The following is a 10,266-nucleotide window of genomic DNA, read 5'->3' on the forward strand; positions in this document are numbered from 1 at the left end:
TCATAGAGGTCTTGCAGCAGGGTGAATCTGATCAGTTTAGACACAGGGAGCAGCTGACTATTTAAAAGAGGCCTTGTCCTAATCAGTTCATTCATCATTCAGTGAATCCTTTTGCAATGCAAATGATCTCCCCCAGTTAACCTTCTATGCAAATCCAGGTTTCCATGCGGTATGTTTTACTAACACAAACACAAAACAAGTCAACCGCTCATAGCAATAGCTGGTTATAATACACCTGATATCACATTATTTAATTTCTCACTGCAATTTTCTTCGAAAATAAGATCTCCCAGTGTTTGAAAATAAGGAAGCTTGGACCCAGTGCGATAGCCTAGTGACTAAATCCTCACCTTGCATGCGCTGGGATCCCATATGGACACCAATTCATGTCCCGGCTGTTCCACTTTCCTTCCCAGCTCCCTGCTTGTGGCCTGGGAAAGCAGTAGAAGGTGGCCCAAAGCTCTGGGACCCTGCACCTGCATAGGAGACCAGGAGGAAGCTCCTAGCTCCTGGCTCCTGGAGGATCAGCCCAACTCTGGCCATTGCAGCCACTTGGGGAGTGAACCAGTGGATGGAAGATCTTCCTGTCTTTCCTTTTCTCTGTAAATCTGCCTTTACAGTAAAAAAAAAGAAAAGAAAAAGAAGGAGGCTCAGGTTTAGATAAGTTAAGTGCTTTTTCTGATTAGAAAGTGATAGGTCAGAAGTCTGTCTTTGCCACCAGAAAGTTTCAGATGCCTGCCAGTCAATGACAAACCGTGAGTTTTGCATTACAGCACAAGTAAATGAGGCTAAGGTCCAGAAAACCTGACCTAAAATAAACGCCTAGGGCTTAAAAAAAAAAAAAAAAAAAAGCAGATAAAATCTACTCTTGGGAGGGAGGGGATCCTGGTGCTGTCAAGTTCCCAGCACGACTCATATTTTTCCAGTGCAATTTGGCCAAGGAACCTCGAAGACCTCTCCACTCTCACTATGAGGCAGAAGGTTCCGAAACTTCAGGCATCAGGGTGCGACTGGACGCCCTCAGAGGGTCTGTGTGCTCCCAGGTGTTTGTGGCATGAACTTTGAGAGACAAAAAGCAGTTCTTTCTGGACTGGTAAACTCAAAGGGTTCAAGAATCACGGCCGGTTCTAGCCTAAATGGGTCAGATTCAGCCAAGTGGGCCCAATTTTTAATGGCATTTAGGTTTGCAAGTTAAAAATAGTCAGGGAAGGATGGTCCGTCCATGTGTTTGGAATCCAAACTGGACAAAGATAAATGGATGTAATATCTCTGTCCTCAAACCAGTTCCAGCGGCCCCCATGCAGCCGACAGCAGCAGGCCCTCAACACTGTTCAGCTCGGAACGTGCCTGAGGGCTCCAGAGCCCTGGACTCCTGCTGCATGGTCTGTGGGAGCTCCAGGTAGGATTCGCTTTGGTCCTCCACGCCCCACCTCCACCCTGTGCTCCCCGCCACTCCTGTACTCCATCCATCAGAATGACCTATTTGACTTGCAGTCAAATTATCTTGGCTAATCTGCAGACTTCTGCTTGCCAACGCACAACCATCTTTGCAAATCACATCCCACGCTGAAGTCCCAGTGTAGAGAAAGCACAGGGACTCCCCTTGCAAGCCCACCCTTCCAAACTTTGCTGAAATGACAGCCTTGTTTATCATTCTGTTGACAGCACAAAGACACGCCACCAGTTCAAGACAACCCAAGTATTCTAAGTTTATTTTGAAAAATAAAAATGTATTTATTTATGGGCCCGGCGGCGTGGCCTAGTGGCTAAAGTCCTCGCCTTGAACGTCCCGGGATCCCATATGGGCGCCGGTTCTAATCCCGGCAGCTCCACTTCCCATCCAGCTCCCTGCTTGTGGCCTGGGAAAGCAGTTGAGGACGGCCCAATGCATTGGGACCCTGCACCCGTGTGGGAGACCCGGAAGAGGTTCCAGGTTCCCAGCTTCGGATTGGCGCGCATCTGCCCGTTGCGGCTCACTTGGGGAGTGAATCATCGGACGGAAGATCTTCCTCTCTGTCTCTCCTCCTCTCTGTATATCTGACTTTGTAATAAAAATAAATCTAAAAAAAATGTATTTATTTATGTAATTGGAAAGGTGGAATGACAGAGGGATGCAGGAGAGACAGAGCCAGCCATCTGCTGGCTCACTTCCCAAATGCCCGCAAGCAGCTGGGGCTGGGACAAGCCAAAGCCAGGAACCCTATCGGGGATCTCCCATGTAATTCACAGTGATCCAGGTATTTGGAGCCGTCTTTCACTAGTTTCATCTCCGGAACCTTAAAGCTGGCCCTTCAATGTGCTCTCAACTCAAGTTTTTTAGTATTTTCCTCCCAGTCCATGTCTCCCTGTGACAGTCCAGTTTGGAGGGGTCAGGTACCATTCTGATATTAGGGAAGGGGACGCAAGGCCAGGTCTCATCCTCTGTCTCTCTTGCATGACAAAGTTTGATTTCCTTCGTGGGACCTTGACCCTCAGGCTCTGACTACTGCACCTGCTGCAGGCGCAACCTGTGATCTTGACAAACTTAAAACACGGTGATGACTTCATTGCGTTCTCGTGTGATGTTTATGTCGGGGCCATCTCACCCTCACCTCAACATCAGGGTCCTCAGCCTCACCCCACGGCTCACACTCTTGCCTGGGCACCTAGGAATTTTCCAGATTGTCTCCAACTCTCAAGCAGCCAAGGAGACTAGGGCTCCAAGGGTGAGAAGACCTAGAAGAGGAAGGAGTTCATTTCAAATGCGCTTTGTTTTCCCCTGGCTGGGTGTGGCTGTCCCTTGTCAGCACAGGCCCCTTGCAAGGCTGGGTTCCAGGAATGAAGCTGCTCGCGGGTAGCGGCAGGGACACAGGATAGGACCCCTGTGCTCTTGTGCTCTGGACACCCCTGTGCTCCTCAGTCCATCCTTTTCCATTCTGCTTCACGTCCAGAAAGGACTCTGTGCGTAAGGAAAACTCGTCTGTTCTTCCCGGCTCAACAGGTGACTGCATGCACCCGCAACTCTGGGTTTCCTGGCTCTGGATTTCGATCTTGAAGGCGGGGCTTCCAGAAAGAGGACAAACCCCTGTTAAGCACGTAGTTCTTACAAGTGAAACACTGGGCATTTCGAGAACCCGACTCTGCCATAGATTTTATTTTATTCTTTTTTTTTAAACAAAGGTTTGCGAATGTGTGTGGTTGGTTGGTTTGTTTATTGGAAAGGCACATTTACAGAGAGAAGGAGAGACAAATTTCTTCCATCCATTGGGTCACCCCCCTAAATTGGCTGCAACAACCAAGCTGAGCCCATCTGAAGCCAGGAGCCAGGAGCTTCTTCTAGATTTCCCATGTGGTGCAGGATCCCAAGGCTTTGGGCCATCCTCTAGAGACTGCTTTCCCAGCCCACAAGCTGGGAGCTGGAAAGGAAGTGAGACAGCCGGGACACGAACCCGTGCCCTTATGGGTTCCCAGCGCTTGCAAGGGAAGGATTAGCCAACTGAGCCGTTGCGCTGGGCCCTCGGCCATAGATCTTAACAAGTTTGACTTAATTAAACTGAGTTTAAAAGTCAATTTTTAAAATTACGGGCCCGGCGGTGTGACCCAGCGGCTAAAGTCCTCACCTTATACTCGCCGGGATCCCATCTGGGCACCAGTTCTAATCCCGGCAGCTCCACTTCCCATCCAGCTCCCTGCTTGTGGCCTGGGAAAGCGGTCGAAGACAGCCCAAAGCCTTGGGATCCTGCACCTGTGTGAGAGACCCGGAAGAGGTTCCTTGTTCCCGGCTTCGGATTGGCGCAGCACTGGCCGTTGTACTCACTTGGGGAGTGAATCATCGGACAGAAGATCTTCCTGTCTCTCCTCCTCTTTGTATATCTGACTTTGTAATAAAAATAAATAAACCTTTTTTAAAAAAAGTCAATTTTTAAATTAAAGATTATTTTAAATTTTTTTTTTTTAAAGATTTATTCATTTTATTACAGCCAGATATATACAGAGGAGAGACAGAGAGGAAGATCTTCCGTCCGATGATTCACTCCCCAAGTGAGCCGCAACGGGCCGGTGCGCGCCGATCCGAAGCTGGGAACCTGGAACCTCTTCCGGGTCTCCCACGCGGGTGCAGGGTCCCAATGCATTGGGCCGTCCTCAACTGCTTTCCCAGGCCACAGGCAGGGAGCTGGATGGGAAGTGGAGCTGCCGGGATTAGAACCGGCGCCCATATGGGATCCCGGGGCGTTGAAGGCGAGGACTTTAGCCGCTAGGCCACGCCGCCGGGCCTGATTATTTTAAATTTTTATTGGAGTGGTGGAGCTACAGGGAGAAGCAGAGACAAAATCTTCCATCCACTGATTCATTCCCCAAATGGCTGCAAAAGCTGGAAATGAACCAGTCTGATACTAGGAACTTCTTCCAGGTCTCCCATGTGGATGCAGTGACCCACGGACTTGGGCAATCCTCTGCTGCTTTCCCAGGCCATAGCAGGGAGCTCATGGAGCAGCTGGGACTTGAGCCAGTGCCCATAGGGTATGCTGGTGCTGCAGGTGGAAGCTTAGCCTACTATGGCATGGCACTGGCTCCCTAAGCCAAGAATTTAACTGCTGTCTGTATCATTCCTAGGCAGAGGACGTTGTCCCTACAAAGCACCTGCTAGTACCTACGTGATGGGAAATGGGTCCTCTGTCCTGCTAGTGACACAGTCATAAACTCACGGAGCTCAACTAACGAACACAGCTCGTGGGTGGTGACAGATTAGCATGGTGTCATCTCAGATTGCAGCCCAGACGTGACATCTAAATTGAAATCAAAACGATTAACAGATGTTTGGAGAACACAAGAGGGCAAGCAATTACAGCTAGCAACACTATCATGTTCGAGATGTCTGATGTTTCAACTGCCTAACCCTCCACTTCAAGCCCTGGCATCCAATATGGGTGCCGATTCATGTCCCAGCTGTTCCACTTCCCATCCAGCTCCCTGCTTGTGATATGGGAAGGTAGCAGAGGATGACCCAAGAACCTTGGGACCCTGCACCCACATGGGAGACCCAGAAGAAACTCCTGGCTCTGAATCAGCTATGATCATTGAAGCATTTTGGAAATGAATAAGTAAATGGAAGCTTTTTCTCTCCCTGCAAATCTGCCTTTCCAATAAAAATGAAGAAATCTTGTGGGCTTCCTTTGTAACGTTGTGTTGTATCCTGGCCAATAATAGCCCTCGCAGACTTGAACTATGTTTACCCTTGTGATTAACATGCCTGCACCCCATAATGCAGCAACTGGATTTGATTGCCTGCTCTGGCTCCTGAATCTAGCTTCCTGCTAATGGTGGACGCTGGTGGACCGTGGTGGTGCAGGGGCCTGGAGTTCTGTCACCCACGTAGGGAACCTGAACTGAGCTCCTAGGTCCTTGCTTTCGCCATGTCCAAACCAGGTCTGCCCACTGTGAGCATTTGAGGAAAGAATGGTGAATGAGAATGCTTTTTTCACACAACACCCCCTGCTGTCTGTCAAATTAAAAATAAATAAAGTTTCACAAACATTGAGAACATTTCATGAGATTCCCCTGTGTGTGGAAGGTGCCACAGAAGGACTCTTAGTTAAACACTTTGGACTTTAACCCAGGGGGAGGGGGAAGTGACTGAAGGGTCTTCCGCAGAGCAATCATCTGTCAGATCAACAAGAGAGCATCAACTGAGCTGCACAGTAAGAAGGGCCTCAGGGAGTGCATAGAAAAGGCCAGAACGCCACCAGCGACAACCACCACCACGGCAGCACTCAATAACAAGAAGGTCCCCTAAAAAAAAAAAAAAAAGAAAAAGAAAACAAAGGAAAACCAAGAGAGCCAGCCCCTCCACACCGGAAGCAGGACAAGAAGGATACAGCTGCTGAGAAAAGCGAGACAGCAACTGCAAACGAACGATTGGTTCAGGGGCAGCATGACTTCCGGAAAGCAAGCTGTGATGCATCGATGATCATCCGCCCCTGCCAGGGACCATCCGTCTCTGGAATGCCATCTCCCAAAGCCTCGCCCGTCACCTATGTCTACCTCATTACCACGGCCTGTCTACCTTTCTGCCAGTGCACTTCCATCTCCATTGCTAACATCTTAGTTCAAGCTGACATCTTTTCTCTCACCAAAGTCACAGTAATAGCCTGATTTTTTTTTTTTCATAGCAACCTGTGCACCCTGACAAGCCATTCCCCACACAGCAGCCACAGTAATGTCTATAAAACATTACAAAACTGTGGGGGTGGGGAGGGAGGAGAGCATGGTGGCTCAACAGGCTAATCCTACACCTCCAAACGCCAGCATCCCATATGGGCAGCGGTTCATGTCCCAGATGCTCCACTTCTCATCCAGCTTTCTGCTTATGGCCTGGGAAACCAGTAGAGGATGACCAAAGGCTTAGGACCCTGCACCCACATGGAAGACCTAGAAGAAGCTCCTGGGTTCAGATCAACTCAGCTCTGGCCATTGTAGCCACTTCAAGAGTGAGGGAGTGGACGGATCTTTTTTTTTTTTCTCTGCAACTCTGCCTTTCCCATGAAAGTAAATAAATCTTTAAAGACAAACAAACATTCCTAAGCTGATCAGTTCCCTTTCAGGCTTAAACCTTCGATAGCTTTCCCGAAACTCTAATGACAGTAAAACTGTGAATGACGTGCAAAGTGCTGTATGGCTCAGCCCTTGCCTACCTTCCCAGCTGCAGTCCCCAGTGTGTTCCCTCCTGCCTTCTGCTTGCCCTCATGTCTTACAAGCATCATGCATCTTACAACAGCAGGCCTGGTACCCTCACGCTCTGTCTCTGTGGCTAAGAACCAGAGATCACATGTGAGGCACTGTTATGCCTGCTTTGACGGCTCTGGGTAAGGTACTTCATTTCTCAATGTCTCCACTTTCTCCTTTGTGAAGTGGGTTTAGCTCTTCACGTTAAGTAAGAATTAAATGAGATGTGTTGGGTGCTAGGAATACAGTCACCAGTGAATTTTACTTCATTTTATTTGTTGTTTTAAAGATATTTGTTTGAAAGGCAGAGTTAGAAAAAGAGGAGAGAAGCAAGAAGAGAGGAGAGAGGTCTCCCATCTGCTGGCTCACTTCCCAAATGATTACAACGGTCAGCGCTGGGCTGGGTGGAAGCCGGGAGCCCATCATTCCACCCGAGTCTTCCACGTGGGTGTCAGGGGCCCAAGCACTCAGGCTGTCTTCCACTACCTTCCCAGGTGCATTTGCAGAGAGCTGGGTTGGAAACGGAGTAGCTGGGACTTGAATCAGTGCCCACATGGGATGCTGGCACTGCAGGCAGCAGCCCAACCCAAGGAGCCACAGTGCCCTTCCACACGCACAGTAAAAGTTGGTAACTGCTGATTGTTCTCTGTCGTAGGTGATTTGAAATTCTCCTTTTTATCCCCTCATTTCTATCCAAGTTACAACTCTTAAATTATCTGAGAGAGGACTTACATCATTCATTCATACAGCTTGTGACTGTATGTATTTTAAAACTTTTATTTATATAATTTATTTGGGAGGGAAGGAGGGGCAGAGAGGAAAAAGAAGAAATAGACAAAAATTTCTCATCTACTGGTTTACTCCCCAAACTAGGCCTGTAGCAGCCAGGGCTAGCCCAGGCCAAAGCCAGGAGCCAGGAACTCATCAGGGTCTTCCCACATGGGCACCAAGCCTCCACCCTCCACCTCCCAGGGGGCACATTATCAGGAAGCTAGAATCTGAGCTGGAGCCAGGACTTGAACCCAGGTACTGTGATAGGGAGCGGTGCTGTCCCAAGTGACATTCCAACCATTACACTCAATGTAATGTAGCTTAGGGGCATTTTATGTATGTGTGTCTACTGCACAACAGGATCCTCTAAGTGGACAAAGAAAAATGTCCATTCCACTCCTAATTCTCTCCCTAGATCCTAGCATAGTGACCAGCACATAACAAGCCAGTTAGTTTTTGAATGAGTGTTTGATTAAATAGAGGCAAGGAAGAGGGAGCCCACAAATACAGGAGACTCAAGAAGGCTGTGGGGGCTGGCACATTGGCTCAACTGGCCAATCTTGCACTTTCCAGAGCCAGTATCCCATATGGGCGCTGATTCATGTCCCAGCTGCTCCACTTCCCACCTAGCTCCCTGCCTGCAGCCTGGGAAAGCAGCTGAGGACAGCCTGATGCCTTGGGACTCTGCACCAATATGTGAGGCCCAGAAGAAGCTCCTGGCTCCTGGCTTCAGATCAGCTCAGCTGCTGCCATTGTGGCCACTTTGGGGAGTGAACCATCTCTCCTTCTCTATTTCTTCCAAGAAACATCTTTAAAAAAAAAAAAAGGAAGAAGGCTGTGAACAGAGTGAGGGTGATACATGTAGGGGGTCAGGGCTTATTTTCTGAGCTGGCAGACACTTGGAGCATGTTGAAATGCCAATGCTAATGGGAAGAGGAGCCAGCGGAGAACCAGCAGGCCTGCAGGAGTGAGGACCACGAGATTGCAAAGGGATGAGTCTCAGGCTGGAAGCCAGGAGGTGCGTTTCAGGTGGCGGGGGGGACAGCTCTTCAACGCAGGTGCAGCTGTAGGTTTGGTGGCAGGAAGTGGAGTGCTCTCAGTGAATCTCAGTTGCATAACCCACCACCACAGGTTCTGCAGGAAGCTTGCTGGGCACACTGGAGGACTGCCCTCCGTTCACTCTGGCAAGCAAAAAAAAGCAGCAGACGTCTTCATCCTTGCTGGACCACACTGATTCACTATGGAGCGAAATCCCAAGTTTCCAAAGCAACCTAGTGACTGAGCTGAGCCAGGCGAGTTCCCTCTCCAAACACAGCAACAGCTCAGGAAAACACTCACAGGGCTACGGTAACCACGGCTGACATCGGAGCAGCACTCACCACGGGCCAGGCCATGGGCTGCTACCTTGCCCCCACAGGAGGAAACCGAGTCCAGGAAAACTGAGCAGGGGTCCAGAATCACACAGCTGGCAGCTAGTAGCTATGCTGCGTCTACCATGCTGTGTGCCCCCTCTTGGGCAGAGGGGGCAAAGACCCTTTGGAGTCAGCCATGCTGTGTGCCCTCACATCCTCTTGTTCACCCATAAAATGCAAATTAGAACGTCTGCAGGGCTTTTTGAAGGACAGTGAGACCTGAAGTGGAAAACGACTCTTGAAAAGATACTGGGATGCTAATCGGCAGACCTACTATCCGCCCCCTCCCCACTTCCAAAACTGGGTCATCATCTGAGAGGCTGTCGCTGTCCAGCCCCAATGAAGTGTCCCCAGTTCCCATGGCAGCCGGCCGGCTGGTCCTCAGCCCTAAGTCTTCTCTGTGACCACTAGGTCCGCGTGGGCACCTCCTTCCTCCTGAGGCAACAACCCACACGCAGATGCAGCCTCCGTGTCACTTTGCTGCCGCTTGCCTTTGCGAAGCGAGGGTTAGGAACAAGTAAATAGCAGGTAGCCAGCATGACAGCTACTCCAGCAGCTCTCCCAGGCTGCGGCTGAGGTCACAGAGTTCAGAGGCCGAGAAAACGCCAAGAAAAGGCTTTAGTGCCACTTCTCATTTTTTTTTTTCCAGCATAGGAAAATCCAGAGCCGGGTATCTGACATGACGCAACTAGTTGGGGCCGGTAGCAAGATTTTTTTTTAAACTCACTTTTTCCTTGAAAATATTTGAAACAAATGATTTATTTCGCTTTGCCGAACATCCTATCTGAGGAGTATTTCCTACAAATTTCAGTGGGCACACAGAAAGCAGCAAAATCCTAAAAGATAAAGAGGTCCCCTCCCAAAAGAAAGCGCCTAAAAATCAGAGCCCACTTCACCTAAATTTCCTCCAAGCCTGTTCTTTGAGATCCCCAAATTTGCCATTTCAGGCAGTCCCCGAAGAATCCACAGCCACCTTCTTGGGGGTGGGGGGCCTCCGTGGGCATCCAAGCCCACCCTGCTGGTCCTCCCTCATCCCTTGAGCTCCGACTGGGGAGAATAGCACCCGCCTCTCCGGAGCCGGAGTGGGGGTGGGGGGTGGGGAGGAGAGGAGAGTCACATGGGGAAAGGCATTTTTAGCACCCACCTGGCATTCTGTGCGTTTGCTGGGATGTGGGCACCATTCCTTCTCTTCCTAGGCAGATAGCATTCGCCTTGGTTAATGACCTCAGACCTCAAGCCCACTCAGGATAAAGCCAGCCGCGCCAGGCCTAAAAATGTCCACCCCCACCCCCACCCCCCTTAAGACAGTGACTAGGCCAGAATTCTCCGGGTTGATAAATGAGAGGCGCTGAGGCGCGCCGTGATGGCTGTTCGCAGACCT

This window comes from Ochotona princeps, chromosome 4 (genome assembly GCF_030435755.1).
Source record: "Ochotona princeps isolate mOchPri1 chromosome 4, mOchPri1.hap1, whole genome shotgun sequence".
Taxonomy (NCBI): domain Eukaryota; kingdom Metazoa; phylum Chordata; class Mammalia; order Lagomorpha; family Ochotonidae; genus Ochotona; species Ochotona princeps.